The sequence below is a fragment of the Trachypithecus francoisi genome, unplaced genomic scaffold, assembly GCF_009764315.1.
Source record: "Trachypithecus francoisi isolate TF-2019V2 unplaced genomic scaffold, Tfra_2.0 Lachesis_group3, whole genome shotgun sequence".
Lineage (NCBI taxonomy): Eukaryota > Metazoa > Chordata > Mammalia > Primates > Cercopithecidae > Trachypithecus > Trachypithecus francoisi.
Window position 1 is genome coordinate 153342667 of NW_022681468.1, and position 27655 is coordinate 153370321.

Below are 27655 nucleotides of genomic sequence, written 5' to 3' on the forward strand. Positions count from 1 at the left end.
TAAGTAAATTATAAGGCATTTTCAAGGTAACTGGTACATAGGGTCAATGGATCTGCAAGCAATGACTTAACTGTGGTTCCATGTCACAGTGATGGACTTCTCAGCATGGTTAAATCTGGAAAGCTTTCTATGATTCCATCCTTCCCACCACCCCAAATTGCGGTGACACAAAGGGTGAAATGTATCTATTAATAAAAACAAAATACTCTAAACATTGTATAAAAGAGGGGAAAAGGAGAAGCCGACTTAATGGTCTAATGAGGCTATCTTCCAGAGACTTCTTGTGTGTGAGGCTCACTTTGACCTTTTGCTTTGCTCAGGAGCCCAGCGCCTCATTTTTCACATTCTTGCAATTACGTTAACGCTTCAAGCATTTCTGACTCCAAGTCAGCTAGCAACACCAGGCATAACTCAACACTGTGAGTTTTTCTCCTCTCTGTAGATTCATTAACAGGTCACCAAGGTCCCAACTGAAATTTAAAACTGACTGGTTCTGTTGGGTTAGTTGAGTTACGGCAAGGGAGATAGCAAGAAAGGGCCAGAGAGAAGAGGAGGTGGGAGAGAGACGAACCCCAGGTTTGGAGCAGGGATTACTTGTAATGACGAATAAAGCATAAAGTTTTATCATTTTGGTTAGTTAGTTTTGTTTTTTTAGGAAAGAGAAGAATTCCGAGACTGATATATAGGTAAAGACGATCACACAAATTTCTGTGCTGTGGGGAGATGCACCCACTTACCCAATGTTGAAGGATTTGATCCCCGTAGGATTCTGTTCCTTTAATCATATCTCTGTAGGATTAAATAATGGACATGGTAGCTTATGTATATGAGTGCTAGGAAGTCAGTCATTTTACTGTATCAATGTTTGAAAGAAAAAAAAAAAGGTATGATTTCTATAAAATGAAGACTGCTTTGGCATAGAAAATTTCCTACCTGACTTACCACATCAGTGATTAAAACGCGTATATAAGGGCATTCTGGCTTTTTACAGCACACTTTAAAATTTGAAGGCCAGATTTGAGTGTATTTTGTCATACTCATGCCTATATTAGTCTTTTAAACAGGGTTTCGAGGTAGTTTGATATTTTGTGCCACCGAATTGTCCAGAGTAGTTTCAGCGGGAAAGATTAATTATCTGCTTCAGGGCAAAGTCAACAGAGATATTGACTGAAATCGCATATGCTTATCCTAGGTTAAATCTTAGGGTTGATGTATAATGGAAAACGTGGGAGAGAAATTTATGTCCTTAGTATTAAATATATTATAATGTTTCACTGGAAATCAAGTTTGTAGTTTAGCAAAGAGTTTTCTTATTCAGAATTTATTAGCAAAACAGGCATATGGAAAACTGTAAAATGATTCAGTTTCAAAACAAATTATGATAAACACAAAAAATAGGGATGAATTGTACTAAATACAATGTTTTCATACACATTTTAAATTAAACTTTAATAGCCATATGCTATAAAACAATACATGTATTTATGTTGCTTTATAATTTTTGTGATTATGTTTACTATAATGATTCATACAAACTTTACTTTGGAACCTAAAAATACCTCATTTTATGACCTGATAGTGAAAGAGCTACAGTTACACAGGTGAAAGTTCATCTTTTCCTCCACAGTGTTTCAGCAGTGAACCACAAGGAGGAGAAAAAAAATGTATATCACATTTTTAAAATATCATAAGAAATAAACTTGGTAAAATGTGAAACCTGACTTTACTATCTTTCAAAGAGCACATGTCTAACAGTAAGCTATCTAAATATGAACCAGACTTTTCATTCACTGATTTCTCTTGCAAAAAGCAGCCAAAGGAAGGGAGTTTGTCTTGTTAGTCACATTAGAATGAGGAAGGAAATCTAGTTTTTCAAGGATAGAATTAGGGTGCAGACTTGGGGCTCTGGGGAAGGAACTGGCCCTCTTTGTGTCTGGCTTCCCATCAGTAAAATGGGGCTTGATAATAAGTCTAGGGATCCCTAATTCTGTACCTGCTGAGTCAAAAGCTGCTTTGTATTTCACTGTGTGTTTTGCCAGAGTAACGACTAGGAAGCAGCCCCTTGTTCCTAGAGCACTTTGAGAGCCTTAGATGAAAGGCGCAATATATGTACAAAGTATTATTATTATTGATGAGTTTGTGTAGCTCCCATTAACGCTGATGGGAGTTACGCATGTGAATTGGCAAGAGAATAGACCCCTCAGTGTTTAGAGCACATGAAATTTACATTTTTTCCCGTGCTGTAATTGAGATGTTGACAAATTGGAGAATATTGATGAGCCTTTGTTTTAAGTATTTCGTGCCAAGTTTGTTTTATTTTTCCTGGTTTGAACAATGGTATGGGTTCAGCAGCAATGAATAAAAAGGGTAGAGTAAAGATAACTTTGTATTTCAATATTTTGATGTGCCAATATGAAATAAATTGTCTTAGGCAAATGGAATATGCTGTTTTAATCATTAGCTATGCATGAAAGAAAAATTGATGTTGACATCTTTGCTGTAAAATCGTTGTAATGGGGCCTTCCTTACAATTCATTTTTGTAAAATTCATTTTGTACATTTTGCAGCAATTGAACAATCCCTGCACTGTGAATAGGCAGGATTCCCAGAAATACCGAGACAGTTGGCCCAGTAACTGCTGAGCTCACACTGCACACCACACGCACGTTAACCATACTGTTGCCAGACCCAGTTTAACCTAAATACATTAGCATTCTAGAATCTATATTGCTCTAATCTTTCAGGACACAGGGCTGTACAAGCCAGCATAGTTCTCCCTAACTCTGCCACCTGCCACATCCCTCTGTTGATGTCCCCATCTATTTTCCAGGCGATGAGGCTAGAATTCTTCATAGCTAGATATTTATTTATGTATTATACAGTTCTTTAGCAATCATGGTGTTGAAACCTACAAATACCTCCTTAGTAGTGAATGTTTATAGGTAAGCAAATGTCTAAAATAGTATTGCACTTTTGAGCTTATAATACATGTTATAGTTATAAAATAGTATTTTTCTCCCATCAAAGTATTCCAGTTATATATTTAAAGGGATATACATTAAAGTTATATATATTAAAGAGGAGGAGGGGGCTTCAAACCCACTTACTGTGGGTCCTGAATATGTTCTACTGGGATTTCTTATTCAGTCTAGGAAAACTCTGTCAATGGGATGTTTTCATAGTGGCGGCAATCTCTTTAAAATAACCCTAAATACAATATGACAGATGCCATCTGGCATAATCTTTTGCTAGTTGCTTTTAACTTTTATTTTTCCTAGAGCTAAGTTCATCCAAAACTGGTCACTTACTGTTATGATAAATACGATGACATTTTTTTTTTCCTTCCTGTCCCCTTAATTGTGTCAAAAAAATTCTCTGAGACTATAATTGATAATTGAACATTGCCATGGAATAAACTGTTGTATATGGACTATTTACATTGCATTTTCTTTCTTCCCCCCCCCCCCCAAATAAAATTTAAAAGAATGCCATTCTTTAACCATCAGGAAACATCCAAAGATTTTCTGTTGATTTTCTCAAGGCTTTTTAGAGTAGTAACCATTAGAAGTAAAATTGAATTCTTCTAATAAATAAATGCTCCGGGAGCATGTAATGGTACTCATAAATGCTTAAAAGCTTTCTATAATTGCTGTTAATTTTGAGTAATTTCTTCCTATATGTATCAACTTACTTGAGAAACCCAGAGTTGGGATTTCTAGATTTTTTTTTAACTTAGTCATGTAAAGGGATGTCTCCTGATGCCAGTTAGAGTTTAATTTAGAGTAGTAATTAAACTTGAATACTGCCTCATAAACAAAAGATAAACAATAAACCAGCCACGTTCCCTGCTGTTTCATAGCTTTCTTTCCCAGATGTTTTAGCCTGATAATTTTTACGCAGTGAACTACCTAACATGGAGTTTTGTGGACAGAGGTAGAAAATGAATTTTTTTTTTTTTTGGTTGTTTTTTCGTGGCAATCCTTTTTTCCTTCCAAAAAGCAAAACGCAAAGGATTTTTCATTATTTAGATTTTTAAAAACTCTGGTGAAATAGATATTTAATGGAGATGTGCTTTAATGGTAACTATGGTTTCTTTCTTAGATATTGCTTTTTTTTTTTGTCAAAATTAATTTGGTCATGAATGTCTTTCACACCTGGTAATTGAAAGAGAACCACATTTTTATTTAAGTAAACTCTTGATAATAAGTCAAAGAAAGAAAAGCTTGACAGTGGAGAATTTTTCTTTTTACCCTTCTTGCCACTTCTCACCGGCATGCGTTCCCACCCACGGCCAGCGTTACTTTATGGCTCTGCTCTTCCTTGGGCTGCAAGGGTCTCTCTGTCCAGTTCTAGACCCTTCCACTGTCAGCCATGATCTTTCTAATTGTCAGGTACGAGTCAGCCATTCAATGCAGAAGCCATGTTATTTTCACTGGGTGGGGTAATTACTGAAAGCTGAGAATAGCTGCACTAAAGACAGAGGGATACTTTCATGATCCCATTAGCATAAGAGTGGGTAAATTATTCATGCCAAGTGAGGATTCTATGGGGAAAAGTATAGTTAATGCACATAGTTTTTAAATGTATCCCTTTCTGCTCTGAGACTAAATTCTTGTTGGAATCAGTTCTCAGACATTTACGGGAAAGCTCTGGTGGCGTGTTAGATGCAGTTCATCTCTCTCTGTTTGCAGCGCTCTCAATAGAGACCATCTGGCAAAGATCCAAAAGGTGATTAAACAAAATGATCAGCTCTTGTTGCTGTGTTACATGTCCAATACTCTGGATTAAAAAACATGACCCAGGACAGTCAAGCTAACGTCATGCTGCTCCCCCTTCCCCCTCCCCTCTCGGTATAAGAATTCAGATGGTCCACAAATGTGTGTGCCATCTTTGCGTCCTTATGGCCCATAATCATGAACAGGTTGTGCAAATGGCTCTTTCTGTAGCACTGTCTGTTCCAGCAGCATAGAAGCATTTCATATTAATTGGGTCAGTCTAATATTCACATTGACATGGGGAAAAATTACTGAAATTTATTCTTATAGCAGACAATGAATATGTGTGCTTTCTGCCATGAGGGAAGTGAAATCTGACAACTGGCTTGTGCAACTGATTAATTTTTCTTGAAACTGGAGAAAATCAAAGCATGAAAAACTGTCATTCTCTGAAAGCAATGCACAACCCTTTTATAACTAAACAAAATGGATTGGGTAGGGGGCTTTCGGGGAGCTTGTAGAAATGAGCTCTGGTTTTAACGCCATAATCAGGGATGAATTTACAGTGCCATTCGGAAGAGTCCTCCCTCCTCATAAACAAGCTGATAATCACAGGGAAGCTGACTTCCAATTAGCTTCTCCTTTCCTCACATGGATCAGGGTATTTATATGTCCTCCTTGAGCTTTGATATGTCACTGCTGAGTTACTACATCTCATGTCAAATTTGAAAGTTTGGAAATAAAATGTTTTATTATGAGGAAATCCTGCTAATAAGCAAGGTAATTTTCAACCAATCATTTCACGATTGAGTTAAGGTAAAAATGCCAAGATTTGTGACTAAGGGACAGATGTATCTTATCTTTGGGGGTCTGCACCAAATGCCAAGTAGAAATATAAATTGAACAAACCAGACATTGTGAGGAAGTGATTGAAGAAATATTGAGATGAAATCTTGGAATGAAATATATATGTATATTTATAACAATGCTGTGAATTGCTTACATGTCACATTTGCATAAGCCTGAACTGTGATTTTATTAAGGGGCAGTTTAGTTAAGGCAAAACATAAGACTATTAACTCATTAGGTGGTTCAGAGATTACAGCTAACCATTTAATATTGTGGAAATAGTCTATGACTGATATTGTAGGATAAATTTAAGTGCGATTGTCGAGAAAGAGAATAAAGCTGAAAAGAAAAAATTCTCAAAAACCACTTCAAAACATCATCATTCCTTGTCAGCCATACTTTCTAAGGAGGAGTAAAGCAGTAGGTAAGAAATACAGATGGGTACAGGACTCAGGGAGGGGAAGTGAGGGTCCCCTAGAGTCAGTGCTGTGTGGCAGATGAAAGGGGCTCACATAGCCTTGGGGGTCTTAAGGCTATTATAGGGCAACTCATGCTCTGTTATCATGCTGATTTTTCAATTGATTTTTGACTGAACAGTACTTGTTGAAGCCCTCCAGAGCATCAAACACAGCCTTGTGGTGCTATACATTGTAATACACGTGTTCTATTTTTCCCTTCATTGTCTTTACTTTGCTTCAGACGAGTAGTCTGTGATGACGCCATGTTATTTTTCCCCCTTCTTTCTTTCCCATTTCTACCCTCAGAGAGTTTCTTGAAATTCTTACTGCTTTTTTGCTGGGGAGGAGGGTAGTAGGAGAGTCACTTTTTATTTTCACATGTGGAAATTTGTTTTTAATCTGGCCTTTAAAAATACTTTATATCACAGCAAACAATAATATACACCACTTGTATATACCCAATTTATCCCTCGGTAGTCTGGAGTTATTCACTATCTTTCTGAGGACCAGCAAAAAAAGCAACAATGGGGTTTCACTGAAATCTAGTTCCTCATTAAAATGAAAGTGAACCACTTCAGTATCCCTGCTATACAGCAATAAGTTTCCTCAGCTTGCTGGAGCGCGAGGTCTCGAGAAAAGAAATAATGAAAGAGATCTGGAGGGAGTGTGTCGTTGCTTCTCTTCTGCCTGCCTTAGAAATTTGTACAGATGAAAATCCTGTTCTGATATTAACTTCTCTGTGAGTCTTCCTGATCTGCCCAGGTATGAGGCCACAGCTCCTTCTCTGCACTCCTGTGGCACTTTGTACCTCTGATATAGCATCTTTCACACTGGGTTGTAATTCTTTGATTCCTGGTCTCTCTCTCTGTCTCTCCCTGCGTTTCCAAGGTACAGATGATCACTTCTTCAACTATCTGGCATTAGTATGTCCATTTTTGAAGCAATAAACAAAATCTACAGATTTTTCTTTTTTAAAGATGTGTAAATCGATCAAAACTTTGTGTGTATTGATTCACTGATGTGTGCCTGAACATAAATGAACTCTTTGGAACGTATGGACACATTCCATCAAATTCCATTACATCTTTAAGAGATAAAAATTATTTTGTTTTACTGAACTTACGTTGTATTCATTACTGTCTTAAATATGTCGGTGGACCATCAACTCAAACTTAGCATTATTTGGTTATAGATAGGTTCTTCAATTTTAGGTTTCCATTTTAAGTATTACTTTAAGATGGTACTTAAAATGGGACTTATTTGTCCTTTAATGTCTTATATTGTGTACATATGGTCAGAATTTGGACATGCAATTTCATTATGGTATCTATACAAAATGTGTAGATGGATGTCTTTAAATGTAATGGTAAATCTAATAATGGAAAATTGCTTAGTGTGGCAAATAGTTCTCATGGACTCAGGATCCATTTTGCTAATAAATCTTGTTTAAGATAGGATTGACCTCAAGGAATTCATTGGTTGGTCTTCACACACAGGTAAAGGAGCCTGGAAGTATTTCTTGAATTTTTAGGCCCCACCTCCTGTTGTTGATTTTCTACACATGTCCTCCAGTTTTTCATAGTTTGCATTTGGGCAAATATAATTATTTTTGGTGATGCAAGCAAAACCTTATAGGGAGTTCTTTTTCATCTACATGGGATACTGTCTAGAATCTTGAACTATGAGTCAAGACACTTATGCTCAAAAGTCATGATTGCGTTGAAAAGGGCACAGACCTAGAAGACAGAGAGACATGAGTTCAAATCCCAGTTTTACTCAATATCTGCCAGATTCAGTCACTCCATCTGGAAAGTGAAGTGCTTAATATAATCTCACTTACATTAAGAGAGATTCCATGTGTTCAGCAAATAACATTGCCTGGAACCAGTAACTGTTGGTTCCTTTATTCCCCTCTCTCTTCCCTCTGTCCTATGCCGACATTAATTAGCTGTATGACCTTGGCTGCGTCCTTTAATCTCTTTGGACTTTTACTCACCTGTAAAATAAGATTGAACTAGATGATCTTTTAAATCCAAGCTCCAGGAATCTAATGTTTCCATTCATGGGTCTTAATTTTTATTTGTACATTTTATCTTTTAACATAAAGGGAGGTCGCAAGCTTTTCATCATGGGTAAAACATGAACTTTTTAATTTTTTTGATTTATAATACACAGTGAAGTAGTATTTCTGTTTCTTGTTTTTGGTTGCCAGGAGAGCCTTTTTCTTCTCAGTTTGGTAAAAATATAACTAGACATTAGAGTTTATTTTCTGAGGATAGTGGAATGCCACAATTCAGATATAGGACATCTAAGGTGGTAGTATTAATACTAATAGACTGTTCAATCTGCTAAGTATGAGGCGTGTTTTGTAAACACAGAGCAACTTCTCCATTCTCCATTATCTAATTAGAACTCTCTCAGTTGGAATTTTCTATACTTCACAAGTGGAACAATAAATGATCATCATTACAGAGGCTGAGGTTCTACCCACTCCTGAAATATGTTCCAAATCATTCCAGAAAAAAATCTAAACAATTTTCAGGATAATTTTATAGTACAATATATATTTAGGCAAATTCTAATTATTTACTCTGTAAATTCATATAAAATATAGATAAGTACCTTATCTTAGTCAATGAAATATTTGTTTAATCAAAAACACTTATTCCTTAACCCTTCCAGCTAGAGACATGACTGTTGCCTTAAAACCAATCGTTCTTTTTTTATAAGTTTGAAGATTTACAAAAGTAGACTGGGAGTGTAAAATTTCATATTTCTTCTTCCAACTAACATTTGTAACAAATGCCATCCACTAAAATAAAACTTCCAAAATTTCCATGTACTAAATGTGAAAGATGAAAAAATGTTGATAAATCATTGATTATTGGAAGCTTATGGACTCTACCTCATGGGTGTCCTTTTCTGACAGATTGCCACACACTGGAGCTGATGTGTAGATGCATACCACTCTCTGGAGTCAGGGAGCTCTCACTCTCTCAAGACCTCTTCTAAGTGTAGGCTGTTTAAATGTAATGCACAAAGATATTCATTGAGCAAGGCACCTTGGGAATAAAAATATGGAAATCACAAGGGTCCTTATCTTCAATGGCTTACCATCTCCCAAGATGTATGTTTGTGCATGTGTGGGGGGAGTACCATGACAAGCATGCAAATACTTCTTACACATGGCAGGTACTCAGTTATAGGAGGAGCTTGTTGTAGATGAAATGGCAGTTTTGGAAGCAGGTGGATCTGAACATCCCTCTTTGTCCTGCCACTTCCAAGCAGCAATATTTCTGAATGTTTGTTTCTTCACCTGTAAAATGGGAATAATAACTGTCTCATAGGGCAGTTTTTAGGATTAAATTGACATTTGCTTTTAAAAAGTCTAGTTTGGTGACTAATAGTGGAGCCCCAAAATTATTCTCTTCATCGAACATTTATGGACCATTTAATTGTGTCAAGCCCTGCCCTGGGTTCTAGGGTATAAAGCAAACAAGATGTGATCTCTTTCCTCAGCAAGGTGATAGTATTTAGTAAGCAACTCAGAAATGTAAATGAATAAGTACACATGCTTCTAATGTTGCATTTAACGTATAGGTTTTAAGGTATTTCAGAAGAGGAAGCGATTACTTCTGTCTGAAACATCTGTGGAAGGCTTCACAAAATTCGGAAGGTTTTAAGAGATTTCGATGGCCTTCAATGAGTGTTTCCAAATGGACAAAGTAGGGAGGGTGCAGGGAGCAGATGAAACAGCCAGTGCGAAGGCACTTAAGTGTGATGCAGTATATTGTGCATGGAGCAACAACTGGGGGTGATATTGCTGTTTGCATGAGAGAATGCATGGTGAAAAAAAAAAAGAGGCTGGAGAGGTAAGTGAGGGCATACATGAAGATCCTTTTTTACCACACTAAGAAGCTTATGCTTAATCCTGTAGAGCACTGTTTACCAAACTTTCCTGGTGATAAGCAGCTTCTCAGACACATATAAATACAGATTCCCTGGCACACCACAGACCACAGGAAATACAGAACCAGGACTTTCCAGTGGGAAGTGCTGAGAATCTGACTTTCCAGTCCATACCCCTGGGAAACCCTGTTCTGGGATGTGAAGAACTCATTTTAAAGAAGTTTAAGCAAAAGGAGTTTATGATGGGGTTTACATTTTTAAAAATAACTCTTGTAGAATGTGGAGAATACATTTGAGATAAAGAAGACTCCATATAGAATATGGATGAATAGTCTAGCAGATGGGTGAGGATTGAATGAAAGTGGTGGCAGTAGAGTTGGAGGGGAGAGGACTAACATTACATGTGGGGACAAAGGAAGAGGACAAAGTCCACACTAACAGGCAGGTCTCTCCCTCAGAGCAGGCACCACAGTCGAGGTAGTTTTCTCTTTCCCTGCCATGTGTTTGAAGTATGCATATCTACCAACCAGTAGAGAAGAAGAGGAAGAATATTTCATTTGCACATGCAAAGCTGTCGAAGTGGAAATGCTTGGTGCATGTTGGGTGAATAATGATACTTCTTGGGGCACAGAGCACTCACAGGCCATATAGGGTAGTGGTTAAAGATATAGCCTCTAGTGTTGGTCTACATGCCTTTAAATCCTCAGATCTGGCCGGGCGTGGTGGCTCACACCTGTAATCCCAGCACTTTGGGAGGCCGAGGCGGGTGGATCACGAGGTCAGGAGATCCAGACCATCCTGGATAACACGGTGAAACCCCGTCTCTACTAAAAAAATACAAAAAATTAGCCGGGCGCGGTGGTGGGCGCCTGTAGTCCCAGCTACTCAGGAGACTGAGGCAGGAGAATGGCGTGAACCTGGGAGGCGGAGCTTGCAGTGAGCAGAGATCGCGCCACTGCACTCCAGCCTGGGCAACAGAGTGAGACTCAGTCTCTAAATAAATAAATAAATAAATAAATAAATAAATAAATAACTGACTGACTCCTCAGATCTGTCACTTTTCTTGGCCAAATCTGCCATCCTTCACTTTACATCTGTAAAAGGAGGATAATAAATAATACCTAATCTAATAGCTTTGGAGTGGAAAGTAGGGATTAAATGAGGTGATTTATGTAAAATGATAGTAATTTTATGCCTCATTCATAGTAACTCAATGTTATCAATATGTTTTATTTAAAAGTCACTTTCAAAATAATTGACAACTGACCCCATGCAACAAACATCATGATGAAGAACTAGAAATGAAATCCCACATTTATCCCTGGAAAAGAGAAGTTATGATTCCCTGGAAAAGAGAAGTTATGAATTGTAAAGCTAGAAAAGCATCTACCTACTCTAAGCCTGGCCCCAAGCCCTCAGCCTGGACTTCTAGTTGGAAGCAGTTCTTTTCGTCTGAAGTCTGATTACACATTTCGGACGCATGAGGTTCCCCTGGTGCTATAGTAATTGTTACATGACTTACTTATTATCTTGCTTGACTGTAAGATTCTTGAGGACAGTTTCTGTGTTTTAGGCATCTCCTCCCTCTTCTAGCCCCCATTGTGCTACAATAATATAGGAGGCCTTCAATAATAATTATTTTTTTTTGAAAGGAAGATTGGGTCCATATTGTGAAGGACACTGAATAGCAGACTGGGGAGTTTGTGCTTGATTTGCTAGGTAATAGGGAGCTATTGAACAATTCTGAATGGGGGTAGTGACATAATTGCCTTCCTTTTGAATGCCAATGACAAATTCTCTACTATGTCCTCCATGGTCAAAATAGCAGACCCGTATGCTTCCCTGAAGTACAGCCTGTTTGAAAGACTGGATATTCTTTTGAGGGAAGAAGCAAATTTCAAATAGCTCTTTAAGAAAAATAAAGCTTTGACATTCTCTCTAAAGTACTTTATGCACTTAAATTATTGTGATTCCTTAGATCCCATGTATGTGACACCATTCTAGAAACTTGTAGACAGGGCACAAAGGCACATTTTTATAAATGTTTTTTAGCATTGTTGCAATTATTAACACCTAGGGATGACTTAACAGGATTGAGTAAATATATCTTCTTCAATATTTAGAAAACTGTGGTTCCAGGAATATTTAAATAGGCATTACTTTAAATGAACGAACAAACAGAAACAAAAAAGAACTTTGTGGTTCAATAGATTGAAAGCTGGAGTAGAGCAGGGTATCCTCTTCTATAGGAATGTTCAGATCCCCTAATTTGCTAATGTGCATTTCAAGTCTGCAAAGGGTAGAGAGACAGAGCTTTCCAGACTCATTTAACCGTTGAAACGCTTTTATGCATTATCTCTGGGGGCCAGTCTTTCTCAGAACACACTCTGGAAAACACTGTCCAGGACTCTGCTTCTCTCATTGAAGTACATTCGGATAGAGTTTAATTTCATAGGGAGTCTTCCTGCATCTTATTTTTAAGAGGTGGGTCAGCATGGGCTCAGGATCAATTTTCAATTTTAATTGTGTAAAAATAACTTCCTTTGTACTCAAAAGTCTCATGGACTTCAACTATACTTGTGCAGAATGTTCCATTAACCCAGCTCTCCATGTAGTTATTCTTCATTGTATTAATCAAACAATGTGCCTGGAATATCCCTTGAGTGTTTGATTAAAAGTAAGCCCATTTGGTTACACCCTCTAAAATATATAAATGAGGATCCCAGCAGACTTTTACTCTTGACATGAATGGTATTAACATCTAGCTTGATGTATTTTTTTTTTTTAAGTGGCCATTGAGTTGGAAGTTGGGTGGCAAATCCATGAAAGAGGAAGGAGGTGAGAAAACAACAGTCATTCCTCATTTGGAGTGGATGGCTTGGTTCTGCTTGCTGCAGGTGGTGAGCAATGGACTGGATATACTGTCCACCCATGGGAAATTTCTGGGAAACAGAGCTGCAAAACCCCAGCCTGTCTACATCTCACTGTCCTAGATCCCTAGTTTAGCAAATATTAGAACTGGTTGCCACCGATAGGTGTTGCATCTACTGTCCATGAATTTTTCGCTGACCCTCTTATTGTTAGAGGATCCCAGAAAGTATTTGTGTCATGATCAGGGGCATTCAGGAGGTCCAGAATTGCAGTCCTTCTTGGTTATCAGGTGAAGTGAAACTCTTCTGCATTCATACATTCTACTCCTGAGTAGTATGTGGCGGGATTGCCCACTTGTGTGTGTGAGAGGGACAGAGAATTGGGCTGTGTATACCTTGTCTCTCCAATTTTGAAATGAGCAAGAAGAGGCTTGTGGTACAATTAAGACTATCTTTGCAGTATGATGAGAACAAGTTGATTTTGTCTTGTTTGTCAATAGATTTTCTGCAAGATTTTGAACCCTTTATAGCAGTTAGCTCAGAAAACTGCCATACCTCTAAAGAATGTTCTTCCTATTTTATACTTAGGAACATAGACATATTTGGAGAATCAGTGACCTTTAACATCATCAATCACCTTGAAAAACTGAGAGTAGAAACAGAATTTCTGTTCTTTATCCAACCAGACTGATGTTTCTAGACACATGCACTGCATATCCTAGCATAGTTATTAGCCACTAAATGGATGAGAGTTTTCTCTCTCTTTCTTGTTCTAAAAGGAATTCTAGTTGCTCATTTTCTGCCAGTATAAAATACGAGTTGCTTTCAGCTGGCAAAAAAGAAAAAAAAAGAAATGGGGCCCTGGCTAAAGCAAAATTACAGCAAAAATAATGTGTCAAGCTTTTTAAAAATTAGAGGCAAAAATTGGTACTTTTATACCTTGGTGTGTTATACTAAATGTTGGGCATTTAATGCAGAAACATCATAGAAGCTTCCCTTTGAACATTGATAGGGACCTTAAAACCTGCTGCTTTGTAGGCAGATAATGAAAGTGGAAAATGAAGTTCATGGACATCTTCTTACCTTATGTAACATCTCAACCCTAGAGACAGTAATCTCTGAAGCTGTGACTTAACTTTTTCATGTGCATGGTGATACCTCTTAAAAAAAAAGATTTTACTTAAACCTGGCCTCCTTCTGGTCATGTTGTCTAGTAACATTTGCTTAGTTTTTATGCTACTCTTGCCAGTAGGAGGTAAGGAAAACAAGAATTGAAAAATCAATCTTAATTATGGAGGGCCATTCATCTATGGCTTATTTCATAGGTCAGCTCTGTGTAGCACCCTCATAACTAGCATAGAGTGCTCGGTGCTTAGTTTGTAATAAATACACATTGGTTGAATAAATTGCTGCAATTTGATGATTGGTTAATAGTTAATAATTTGTGACAACTTAGAATTGTTAGCATTGACATAGGGTTTAGTTCCTCATTAGGGATGTTAGCACTCTCAACATTGGTTGAGTTTGTCAAAGCATCAGTCACCAAATCTGTGCTAGGTAGAATCGAGTAGTCATAGGTACAAGAAAGCAGGATACAAAGTCATGTCTTGAGAGTCCTCCAACTCCTGCAAACTTAAGGGAAGTGATTCCACACTTTATAGAGAGATTATAATTCAAAACTCAAATGCTCATAACTTTGTTCCTAAGAGCATGAAATTTGGAGTTAGACCTAAGTCTGAATTCTGACTCCCACATGCAATGTGACCTCTGGTGACTGAATTAACTCTTCTAAGCCTAAATTTCCTCATTTCTAAAATGGAGCTAACCATGTCTATCTCATAGAAATGGTGTGAGAATGAAATTAGATGATATATTTGAAGATCTATGTGCTGGGTTGGGCATCTATAATACAATATGCTCCATAAGTGGGAATAATAATAATAATAGCAATTAAGTGATAATAATATGCATATGACCACAGCTTTATTAGTTTTGGTTCCATAGCTTGAACTTTAAGCCACATCACTTATCACTTTCTATAAATTTCTATTTCAGGATACAGTATAATATGATTTCCTAAAACAAGAGAACAATAGCTCAAGACACTTTGTCTCTCTATTTTCTTCTGTGTTGTTGTTTGTGTGTTTTATAATAGAGACATACAAACATGGGCAGGGTTTGTAGGAGAAGGAGTCTCAGGAGAGGGCTACAAATCTGGGAGAAGTATGAAGTCAAAATTCTCAGTTTCCTGTGTACCATGATTTGGTACTCAGTCAAATGCTGTCCCATTATAATTTTTTTTTTTTGGAAATTTCTGATTTCTGTTTTCTGCCTAAAGACCAGAAGAAAGTGAGCTCAGCAGACCAGAGCTGGGGCCTTCTATTAGCCCCAGCTTGGTTGGGGGTGTGACGTGGGGCAGGTTTAGGAGGCCTGAAGGTTATGGACTCAGACATCAGGGTGGGAGAGCCTGGACAAGGTTCCACTCTTTACTACCTACAAACTAGGCTTTTACCTGGTAAAGGAATTTGGTGGAAGGCATAAGGTGATAATGTATACCTGGCACATTATAACCATCTGTTAAAAGTTAGTTGCTGCAGTCTGGACAATGTGGTAAAACCCTGTCTCTACAAAAAATACAAAAATTAGCCAGACATGATGGCGCATGCTTGTAATCACAGCTACTTGGGAGGCTGAGACAGGAGGATTGCTTGATCCCAGGAGATGGAGGTTGCAGTGAGCCAAGATCATGCCACTGCACTCTAGACTGGGTGACAGAGTGGAACCCTGTCTCAAAAAAGGAAAAAAAAGAAAAAAAGTTAGTTGCTGGCTGGGCATGGTGACTCATCTAATCCCAGAACTTTGGGAGGCCAAGGCAGGTGGATCACTTAAAGCCAGATATTCGAGACTAGGCTGGGCAACAAAGCAAGACCCCATCTCTACAAAAAAACCAAAAAAGTTAGCTGGGCACAATGGCATGCACCTATAGTCCCAGCTCCTTAGGAGACTGAGGCAGGAGGGTCCCTTCCTTGATCAGTCAGGGTTTGAGGTTGCTGTGAGCTATGATCACACCACTGCACTGCAGCCTGGGCAACAGAGTGAGACCATATCTCTACAAAAAGTACAGTTAGTTGCTGTTAATATTATCATTATCTCTTTAAGCTGTCGTGGACTCACATTTCTGTGTGATGAGGATGTTAGGGGATTTCTACGTTTTCTCCAACTCTAACATGCTGTATCTATTAATTCTCAAATGATATTATTTAAAACTTGAGTTATGTCTGCAAAGGAATACTGTATATTTAGTTTTACATTTCTTAATGTAGGTTTCTAATGCATTTGTGCATAAATTTTTGTTTGATTCCCCCAGAATCTTTCAGATTTATCCCCATTTTCCAGATGAAGTGGCTTGGCCTTGGAGAGGGTCAGTTACTTGACTGTCATTATAGAAAGAGGAAGCAGAAGAATGAAGACAAGGCCATTTAAAATTTTCATGTTCTTTACCTTTTGCATAAAACGTATTCAGTTCAGAAATGATGTAAAATTTAATTAAGGCAAGTGACTGTCCTGAGAAAGTCATTAACACCCTCGTGTCATTTCTCTAATCAAAAGGCTGCCACCCTTCTATTATTTCTTTATTACAACCCTTTATTTTTATTTCTTCAAGTTAAACTGGAGCCTGAGCCATCGTAAGCCTCTTGCTAGTGATTTTTTAAATCAGTGATTTACACTTTGAAAAACCAATTAAAAAAATTTTTTTTCCAATTTACTTTGGTTAGATCCATAGGGTCACTTTGATTAGAAAAGAGAGCCGTTAGAAATTAAACTGGCAATTCTAAAGGTTTGGTTATCGTCTCCTTGTTCTTAGAAATGGCAAAGAATACTGTGCTGAATAAGGTGCTGAAGGCTAAGATAATGAGACTGCTTTTCTTGTGGGACTTTCCAAAACTCCTATGTCATAGTCACCAACTTATATATAAGTAAAAATGATTATTTGTGTTTTAGCATTTGCTCTTTGCATCAAACATTCACTGACTTTGGGAATAGTAAGATCTGCTACCCCAAGAAAGTCTACCAATTCCATTACTAACACATCCAACTGGATAAAAAAACTGAAGGGTTAGTGAATATTTTATATCGTGGGTTTTTAAAAGATACTTTTGTGTGAATAAAAAAGGAGTTTCTCGAAGCTGCTCATTTCAATTTTCTTTTTAATTTGCTTGCCAACACCACTTAATCACCTCTGTAGCCTACCAGAAGTGTGTTCTAGATGGGCTTTAAAAATGAAGCCAAGGTGATTTCTTTTTTGTTATAAATTGGCTTAGCATCTTGTTTTTATCTGGCTTGAAATATTGAAGCAGTAAAATAAAACCACACTCTTTAATTGAAAGGTGCTTCTGCAATATTCAAACCACAGTGTCAGTCACACGTGTTGTTCAAATTCTTCAGAGCTCTGGAATTACTTAAAGGTATCCTCAGTATTCTGAGAGAGTTATTTTCTGCCCGACTACAAAATAAAAAGGAGCCAATCAGGGCTCTTTCTCATCTCTTTGGCAGTATTTTTCCTCTAAAGAATTTCTTGGCACTCTCTTTAGTTCTTGACTTTCAGGGTTGTCCCTGACAAATCTCCAGAGATGTATCCCAGTGCCTATAGTAGTGTCAAAAGCATGCAGCCACATGTCTAGATGCTGTGACCTTATGTCTGATTGCCAGCAGTTCACTGTATAAAGTGCGTAAACTGCCACCTACCTAAGGGCTTCCAGAATTTACATTATGCCCTTTTGAAAGGGCGTAGTTTGAATTGAGACTATGTAAGTACTTCTAATCTCTAGTTGACCTGATCTTGAAAACTTCTGAGAAATATTACATCATGAGTGATCACAGGAATGAGAATGATATTACGGCATAATTTCAAAATCATGTAGTATCCTGTGTTCAAAGTTTTCTGTGCTATAGATCTAAAAAGCACATTTTGAAAATATCAGGTTATTTTTGGCTCAACACATCAGTGGCAATTAGTTGCCTAAGAAATGATACCGGACAATAGATAATTTATTCCTTCTTTAGAAATGTTGTAGTTGTTTGTTGATTTTTACTCACTGCGTTGGGTTTGTGGTTTAAAGAGAAGTTAATCCTGACTCTCTCTTTTTTTTTTTTTTTGAGACGGAGTCTTGCTCTGTGGCCCGGGCTGGAGTGCAGTGGCTGGATCTCAGCTCACTGCAAGCTCCGCCTCCCGGGTTTACGCCATTCTCCTGCCTCAGCCTCCCGAGTAGCTGGGACTGCCACCTCGCCCGGCTAGTTTTTGGTATTTTTTAGTAGAGACGGGGTTTCACCGTGTGAGCCAGGATGGTCTCAATCTCCTGACCTCGTGATCCACCTGCCTCCGCCCCTCAAAGTGCTGGGATTACAGGCTTGAGCCACCGCGCCCGGCCAATCCTGACTTTCTTAAAACCTATAGAGTTTCAGGATTTCTTAAAGACAGTGGCTTTTGATACTCCAATCCAGTCCATTTTCCCATGCGTAAGTGTTCTTATAACCTTCTTTTGCTCAAGTTCTAGGACAATGCCAATGGTGTCTACATAGTTAAAATTAATTTGAAAGTTGACTAATGATTGGCTCAAGCCTGTAATCCCAGCACTTTGGGAGGCCGAGACGGGCGGATCACAAGGTCAGGAGATCGAGACCATCCTGGCTAACACGGTGAAACCCCGTCTCTACTAAAAAAATACAAAAAAAAAAAAAAAAAACTAGCCGGGCGAGGTGGCGGCGCCTATAGTCCCAGCTACTCGGGAGGCTGAGGCAGGAGAATGGCGTGAACCCGGGAGGCGGAGCTTGCAGTGAGCCGAGATTGCACCACTGCACTCCAGCCTGGGCGACAGAGCGAGACTCTGGCTCAAAAATAAATAAATAAATAAATAAATAAGCCTAAATTTAACTAATCAATTCACTTTGCCTGTGTAAATATGTTTTATTGTGTTGTTTTCTATAAGGATTGCTAATACTATTCATAATGTCCTTTATTTTAAACTTTTATAAATGATACAGTTTTCTCTTTACAATTGGGGGCATATATAGTACTACCTATTTATGTTGTAAATATGTTTTTATGTAAATATACAAAAGAAAAATAGAGATTTCTTATCAGCATTATATACTAATGTAGTATCAGCATTGGTAGTTTGTTTTCTGTCCTGAAAATAAGTGGATATGTACAAAGACATCTTTAATTTCCTAGTTTTCTATTTATTTGATATATTGTATGGAGACACAAATGAGGTATTTTCTCTCTTTTGATATCTTAAGTTTTAATATGTGTTATTTTATTTTGGTTGAGAAAACGTGTAAGTTATCACTGGACCTTAAGTTCTATTTAGTTTTTGCTTTTACAGACTAAATGCTGTCTTCGCATATCACTCCCTGACCCACCATAAAATTCTTCTGATCAAGTTTTTCATATATGGGACAAAAAAAATCATTTTGTTCCAAATCTTGACCGTTTGAGCCTAAGAACTATTTGACGCAAGCAAGAATTTCAACACAGATCTTGCAGCTTAACACCCATTGGTGAAGAAATATTTTTTCTTTATATAAGTTCATTTTTCACGGCTTCTTTATAGTGCCATACGCTATTAGGAAGGAGAAAAACTAATGTGATATGTGAACTAATTTCTTGTTTAAAAATTTTAAAAAGTGCTCTCTGGAATTCAGTCGTGATCTTTCCAGATACTAGCTTCATCGTAATCTGAGACTCATTTCTATTTGATTATTACCATTGATGGACAGAAAAAAGTGCTAGATCAAGGAAAAGTACCTATGATATATATACCCAAATATGGCAGCAATAGCCAGATTATCATCATTATTATAGCTAATGCTTGACAGCTACTGTATGCCCGATATTGTGCTATACATTTAGTACAATTTCATCCTCATAACCTTGTGCGGGTTTTTCAGTTGGGAAAACTGAGGCTTAGAAAGACTAGGAAACTTCCCTTTACCTGGAATATCTAGAAAGTGGTGGGACTAAGATTCTAAATCAGGTCTATCTAACCCCCAAATCCAGACACTTAACCAGGGTACCACACCCTGTCTACAAGAAAAGTTGTCAAATGATGTCAGATACCTAGCACTCCTGCACGGTAGTGCACACCAGTAATCCCATCTACTTGGGAGGCTGAGGCAGGAAAATCACTTGAGTCTGGAAGTTTGCATCCAGCCTGGGCAACATAGTGAGACCTTGTCTCTAAAAGAAAAAAAAAATGTTGTCAGATCTAAAATATGGGCTAGATATGTTCCCTCCCATTCTGAAAGCTTCAGGTAGGTTTTGGTATTTCCTATCATATGCCCGGACATTTCAGTACAGTTTTTTTGACGCTTTGAAGGTCATAATGGTAATGGAGATCAGCTCTTTTCTAAAAATCTACCCTGTAGGTATTGATTTGGTGACAGGCTTGTAATGTCATATATGGTTTTAGAAAATTACTGATAGTTTGGAATTGCCATACTGAAGAGACATCTTACCCCATCCCTGAAGCATAGAGCCCTTCAACATTTCTCTGATATCATTTCAAGTGTCAAGTAAATAAAATTTTCTAAGCTACTGATCTTGATGAACAGGATGATGATTAAGGCACAGAAATCACTGGTTTCCAGTTTTTAAAAATACATTCCAAAAACTTATGGCATATAACAGAATTCAACAGGAGAAGGTAAATTTGGTTAAATTCTTCAGGGGTCCTTATATGTACATTTTATGCCATATAGTTGCCCTCACTAGGATAAAATTAGAATTTGCGAAGGATCTGATTGGAATTTCTCCTGGGAAGTTGTAGAGGCTGAGCATGGATATTTGTTTTGATTTCAATACTGGCCTATTCATTCTCCATGATCCTAGGACAAGATCATTGACAAAGGAAGAAGACAGTAAAGTTGTATGTTTCCATCTTCTTTGTGAAAGACCTCCCCTTCTGCCTCTTTGACTACATCCTTGGAGTACACCATCCCTTCTGTGGCCTTATATTTTTGCAACTAAAACTTTATTGATTTCTACTGTTTATTACAAGTTTTGACATAGAAGGAGGGACATTCACAAATGGTTTTCTTGGCCTACTTTAGCAGTCCTTCTTGTTCTCTAAGAAAACAAGTCAGAATCTGTCACACTGTAATGATACTTAGGCCCCTGCTGTTCCTAGGCTGGGCATTGAAAATATGCCAAGGGAATCAGTAAGAGGGAGGACTAGGTTGTCAAGTCAGTGCCACATGCAAAGTGTATTAGCCTGACAATCAGAGAGCAATGAGTCACGGGTCACACTGCCTTACCCTGGGCACCTGAATCTGTGGAAAGTTCTCGAGTCTTTTATTATAACTTGTTGCTCCTGAGGCAGCGTGAAAACCTTTAGTAGACTTCGGAGCTGATGACTGACACTGGAGTGTCAGGAGCTCCATGTTCTGGTCTAGCTATAATTTCCCCTAAGGAATTTACTTGAAGAAATAAAGCATTTTATTTTGAAATTTTAAAATTATATGAATTTTAAAAACATCCTGTCTGCTTTTTTCAAGCAGTTTTAAGGTTTTTTGAAAAGTTCTTTTAAGATGTTTTATGGCTGCCATTTTATTGATAGGAAGATATCCAGATTTTGAAAGTTAAAAGGAAAGGCTATACTTTAGAAAAGGGTTTCAGAAAAACTGGTTTGGTGACTGTAAATCTTAGTTTCTACAACCATCTCCCCAAAAGTCCAGAATTGCTGCCTCCTTGTGTAATTTATTTCAAGAAATAATTTTGTCATTTAGGATTTTTTGAAGTGTTAAATGCAAGTATTGAAAGATTTGATGCTAGCTCAAGCCCCTAATGAATGACTTAACAAGGTAGACATGGTAACCAGCTACTTCTGAAGATGTTCTTAATGTGTAAATTGTTAGTGCGGCCACCTCTGCAACTACAAACCCTCATCTTAGTAGTCTGGTGGTTTTACCCTAACGACCTATATGTTAAAGATATTTTATAAATACGAGTGCAGTCATTGTTTTGTGTAACATTTTATGGCTTATAGAAACTAGTCTGTTTCCTGGGTGCAATGTAATTAGCTATCTCTGCCCTTAAACACTTCTGCCAGCCTCCATGACCTTCTCTTAGGGCACCTGGTACATTACAGTACTCTAACATGACACCTTTCAAGAAGGTGTCCCAATCCCTTTAACCCCCATCTTCCATCTGTTTGACCCCTTCTTCATTGTTACACTTAGAAGAATATTCGTGTGCATCCAGTGAGAAGGTTTATTTTGACTTTATAGATGGAATATCTAGAGCTGGAGTCCTATATTCAAGTAAGGTAATACCACAGGATGAAAAATGCAGCCTTGGGTAGTCACACCCCTGTGAGGATCAGATTACAAATCTGTACAGGACCTAACCATGCCTATTTAAAATTACTAACTGCATCAATACTCTTCATAGAGAGTTCTTAACTTTTTGGTTAATTTCTTTCCTTGATTGATAAGGCTGCCAAGTGTGTGATACCCTCAAAGTAGATGATAATTAAATTCATACCACTTCATTATTAGACACCTATTTTCCTTCCTAGATTCCCTTGGCAGATAAAACATGATTCCAGCCCACAAGTTCTTATTTTTAGGGCCATTCTCTACAATGGTTAGAATTACACTGAATCCCTGCACTCTGCAGCTGATGCCAAATGCTGAGCATCAGATACCCAGTAACAGAAATGGTGATGAGCTCAGAATCATTACGAGATCATAAACATGTTTTTTATTCACCTTGTTTAGCTGGATCCCACCCAGTCTTCTTTGAAAAGTTCAGAAACCAATTTCTTTTCTTCCCTCATGTAGTTTTTTTTTTTTTTTTTTTCTTTTTGAGTCTGTGTCATAATTTTTTATTCCTAACTTACCTTCCAAATATCCCATGAAAAGTAGAGAGCACACGTTCAGGGGTTACAGATGCTAAACTGGCAAATATGGCACACAGTTACTTCCTGGAACTGAAGTGTCAACGTAGAATATGTGCTTAATTGAACACTCCATAACATGGTTTGTAGAACACTGAAATACCTACCCTAAGGAAAGTGTATGGAACCAGAGTCCTTAAAGTTTGTAGATTATACCAAAGAAAACTATATGCATTCTTAAGAATATGTACCAATTTCTTTTCTTCCCTCATGTAGTTTTTTTTTTTTTTTCTTTTTGAGTCTGTGTCATAATTTTTTATTCCTAACTTACCTTCCAAATACCCTATGAAAAGTAGAGAGCACACGTTCAGGGGTTACAGATGCTGAACTGGCAAATATGGCACACAGTTACTTCCTGGAACTGAAGTGTCAACGTAGAATATGTGCTTAATTGAACACTCCGTAACACGGTTTGTAGAACACTGAAATACCTACCCTAAGGAAAGTGTATGGAACCAGAGTCCTTAAAGTTTGTAGATTATACCAAACAAAACTATATACGTTCTTAAGAATATGTATCTTTGTCGGTCCCTGTTAATCCAACGTAGCTAAAAGGCTTTATGTCAAAGCCCAAAAATGAATTTTGAGAAGTGTACCTCTTGGAGAGTTTGCTCATGCCGATCATCCCAGTGCTTTGGGAGGCTGCGATGGGAGAATCGCTTGAGGCCAGGAGTTCAAGACTAGTCTGGGCAACATGGCAAGACCCCCAACTCTACAAAATATTTAAAAATTAGTCAGGCCTGGTGGCTTGCACCTATAGCCTTAGTTACTTGGGAAGATCACGTGAGGTCCTTATCATAGCTCATGGATGCTGTAGTGAGCTATGATCATGCCACTGCACTCCAGCCTGCGTACAGCAAGACCCTGTTTCTAAAAAAAATTTTTTTTTTTTGAGACAGACTCTCGTTCTATCACCCAGGCTGGAGTGCAGTGGCATAATCTCAGCAAACTGCAACCACCGCCTCCCAGGCTCAAGTGATTCTCATGCCTCAGCCTCCTGAGTAGCTGGGACTACAGGCATGTGCCACCACACCCAGCTAATTTATGTTTGTATTTTTAGTAGAGATGGAGTTTCATTGTGTTGACCAGGCTGGTCTTGAACTCCTGGCCTCAACTGATCCACCCACCTCAGCCTTCCAAAGTGCTGCGATCACAGGCATAAGCCATCACACCTGGCCTAAAAGTACTTTTTTTAATCAAAAAAGAAAGAAAAAAAAGAAGAAGAAGAAGACAGTACACTTAGGAAAATTTTATTTATCTGCAAGCCTCAGTATCCTAAAGACATGTAATAACTTGGATCCCATTTCTGAGGATATTTAATTAAACTTTTTTGAATAAACAAATGCACGTAATGCTTAGGTTTACAGAAATTATCAGTGTCCTTAGCTTCTATTGCTTAGTACTAGGCCAAATAATTGAAAGAGCCTCTAATTCTTTATCTCCCATATGTAACATGTCAGCCATGACTATTTTACTTTACTCTTAAATATATAATTTATAAATAGAAGCAATGTTGATAGACTTGTTTGACTCCCTTCTAGAAAGAAATGACTCATTCTGGATTGCATGTGAGAGCTTCAAGCTGCTCTAAGTAACAGTCCACGACAATGAGAAAATTGTTGTGTTATTCATCTGGGCAGCAGGAAATTAAAAAAATAAAAAAGCAGTCTGCTCCCCTAGTAACCGGGACCTTTTGCATGTTACAGATCACTGAGGGCAAACTTTGCATCAGTTCTGGGCACTGGGCAAATAAACTTATCTCCTCGTTTTTGTTTTTGTACCTTGTCATACACTATGTACATTTTTGGTCATTTAAATACAATTGAATATATGCATTAATCAAAAAAAGTTACCTTAATTTTTTAATGATTCCTACAGAATTCTTTTAGATTTTTTTCTGTTTGTAATTTTGTATTTATTCAAAATATGTATGTTTGCTTTAGAAATGGGGTTTTCCTTTTGAAAGAAATCCCCTGGAAAAGGGTCACCTCTGTTTTCTTTGGAAATGCAGGAAATCAGTGTGTCCTCTGGCAGTTATTTTTCCTCATAATATGCGCAGTAAAAGTGGTGGAATCTTGACCCAAGTGATCTGTGGAGCCTTTGCTGATGAATTTGGTGCCCACTGCTGTCCTCATTGTTTTGAAATTAAAGAGACAAGTGGTAATAGAAAGAGGAAAACACATTTTTAATGCAGGAATCATTTAGACCTGCAAAGTTTGTTGCCCAATGAGGAAAGAGCTGCACAGTGGTCCAGCACAGATCACATGATACAACCCTTTGACAACTGAGTGTCTGCTGGAGACGTCTGTGAGAGATGACCTTTTGACCTAGGAAGGAATGCTGTGAAGGTGGGAATGTACTCCCAGCCCTGGCCCAGGAGAGAACATGGAAAACAGCCCCAGCTTCTCTGCTCACAGGATCTAGCTTGGTTTTCGCTTTGACTGTAGTGTCAGACGATAAAAACCTGAGAGGGTTTCCTAAAATTATTCCAGACCTTTACTATCACTCCCACCCTGTGTAACAGAGTGAAAAATAATGTGAGTTTTCCTATAAATGTATGTTGCAAGTGACTGAAGAAATCAGTTGTTCTCCCCACCAGCTCGTGGCCTAGAACCCACGTCTTGACCTGTTTTCAGGCAGGGATTTAAGCCCATGCACGTTTTCTTTCGGGGCCTTAGGTGGGTGTGGGGGGAGTAGGGAGAGGAGAATGAGTCCATTGCTGTAAAAGCGTTCCCAGTAGCGATGATCTTCATAGGAACAAAAATCCATTGTGCAGGGCTGTAACCTGAGAAACTTTCTGTTATCGTGCTTGTTTTACTCACCAACATTGATCCCTGGTACATGTGACCCTTTGAAAAGGAGCACCATGTTGGTGATTCCTCTTATTACTAAATACCATTGTGTTTATAATGGCCATTTATATATGGTTACACTCCACGCCCGTGTGGTTAATAGGCGTTCTGTAACTCTCTGATGCCACCTGACCAGCACAGGGTACAAGTCTTGGTCTCTTGATTACTCTCTTTGCTCTGTCTTCTGTCATTCCATGATGTTCTCTATGAAAGCAAAATAGAGAGCTTAACATTGCTGAAAATAGGGTAGCACAAATTCAACCGGGGGGGAAAAAAGACAAAAAAGCCTGGTAAAGCCTTGAAAAAAATAGGTTACTTTATTTATTTATTTATTTATTTCAGTTCCACAATATGTCTGCATGCTTTAGCACTGATTTCTCAGCTAGTTGGGTCCCAGGAGGCCCCACTGAGCCCTGTACTGCTCAGGGAGTTGCAGCTTTATAAAATGGGGGAAAAATGTAGTTTGTATGAATTGTTCTTTACCTTGGTTTGGGTTCAGAATGGCAGCTGCACTCCGACTTTGTGTGTGACAGCACAAAGGCCAGCAAAACTGAAAAGCAAGTCAGCAAGTAGAGAGACAAAAGCAACGATCAGCTAATACAGCTCCACATGGCCTGACTAATTTATGAGAAAAAAACTGTTCTGTTCATTGGATCAGCACTCTGAGGAGGCAGGTGGAATTGTAGGAAGTTTTCATTGACTCTCCCAGCAACTAAGGACGCCACGAGAGATTCTTCTCAGTTTGAACTTTATCAGGGTCTACGCTTAATCAATAGAGTATTGGAAAAAGAATTAATTACTAAAGCAGAATAAAACAGCTGCATTTTAAACTAAGGATCCATCAATTCAGTAATCTTTCAGTTACAGGCTAGGTGCCGTGAGGATTTGACTCCATGTAATGAGGAACCCGGGGAGTTTCCTCATGAACAGGCTGGGAATTCACATTAGCCTGTTTCAGCTATTTGTCATTAGTACAACTCATTTCTCCTCTCCTGCATTACAATTTGTATTTTATGTACTGTGGAACCCACGAAATTCCCACATTCATGGGAGGGAGGGCGTTAAGGCGGAAATCATTGTCACCCTGAGAAAGAGTCTTTAACCTAGCTCGGCCTCTTTATTCTGGAAGCTGCCGCGGGAGCGGTTCGGAGCTGGACCCTGCTCCATTGTGCCCAGGGTGGGGGTCAGGGCCCCCGCCTGTTGAAGACACACTGGTTTGAACCCAGCCTGGAAATGTTTCATCTATGATTTCCATAATGGTGGATTTCAAGGAGGGCTGAGGAGGGTTATGGGAGATGAATTAGGTTTTTAGTGAGCTCATTAGGAAGCCAAACAGAGTTGAGACACAAGGCGGTGAGCGGGACTGTAATCAGTTCTGCTCGCTTTGTTCCCTGCCTTCGGGACATGTTTCGAAAACTTTCTGGCGGGGGCTGCGGAGCCGGTGCTCAGGCGAAGCTGCCGTCCTGGTGGCTGACTTGTTGATTTGTAAACCTCTTAATTCATTTTTTTTGTTCAATTTAATCTTTTCTTTCTGAAGGAAAATTAGTTGAATGTTAGCCCTCTTTGCACTATTCACCTCTTAAATTATGCTCATTTTGAAGAGCTTGTTATGCCTGAATAAACATGAAATGACTTGGCATTTTCCCATCAGAGGCACACCCATTTTAACACCATGTATTTACCATTCCTGGAAATGTCTCATTAACTTCTGAAAATCTGCGAGCATGATATTTTGGGCTACTGTAACACACCTCTTGGCAGTCACAGAAGGCAGTTTGGTTAATGCCTCATAATATCCATTTTTATTCTCAACATGAAGAAAGACTCTCTATAGAAAATTGATGCAGTTTGCTCTGCTAATTTTCATGCTCATTCCAATTAATTTAACATGACCCAGATTTTCTTCCTCGGGCTCATCCTGACTAATTAGTAAAGCAACACCTAGAACAAGTTATGTTTAATAACATTGAGGAACACTAGTTGTGAGTGATTTTGATGCTAATAAAGATATTCACTGATGGGACAGATATTTTATGTCAATTA

The 27655-nt window shown here is 38.3% G+C and overlaps 1 protein-coding gene across 12 annotated transcripts in view; it reads left to right on the forward strand.

The window, feature by feature from the left end:
• MEIS2 (Meis homeobox 2) overlaps window positions 1–27655 on the forward strand; it is a 216471-nt gene that overhangs the window by 18759 nt on the left and 170057 nt on the right. The gene's annotated exons all lie outside the window — the stretch shown is intronic.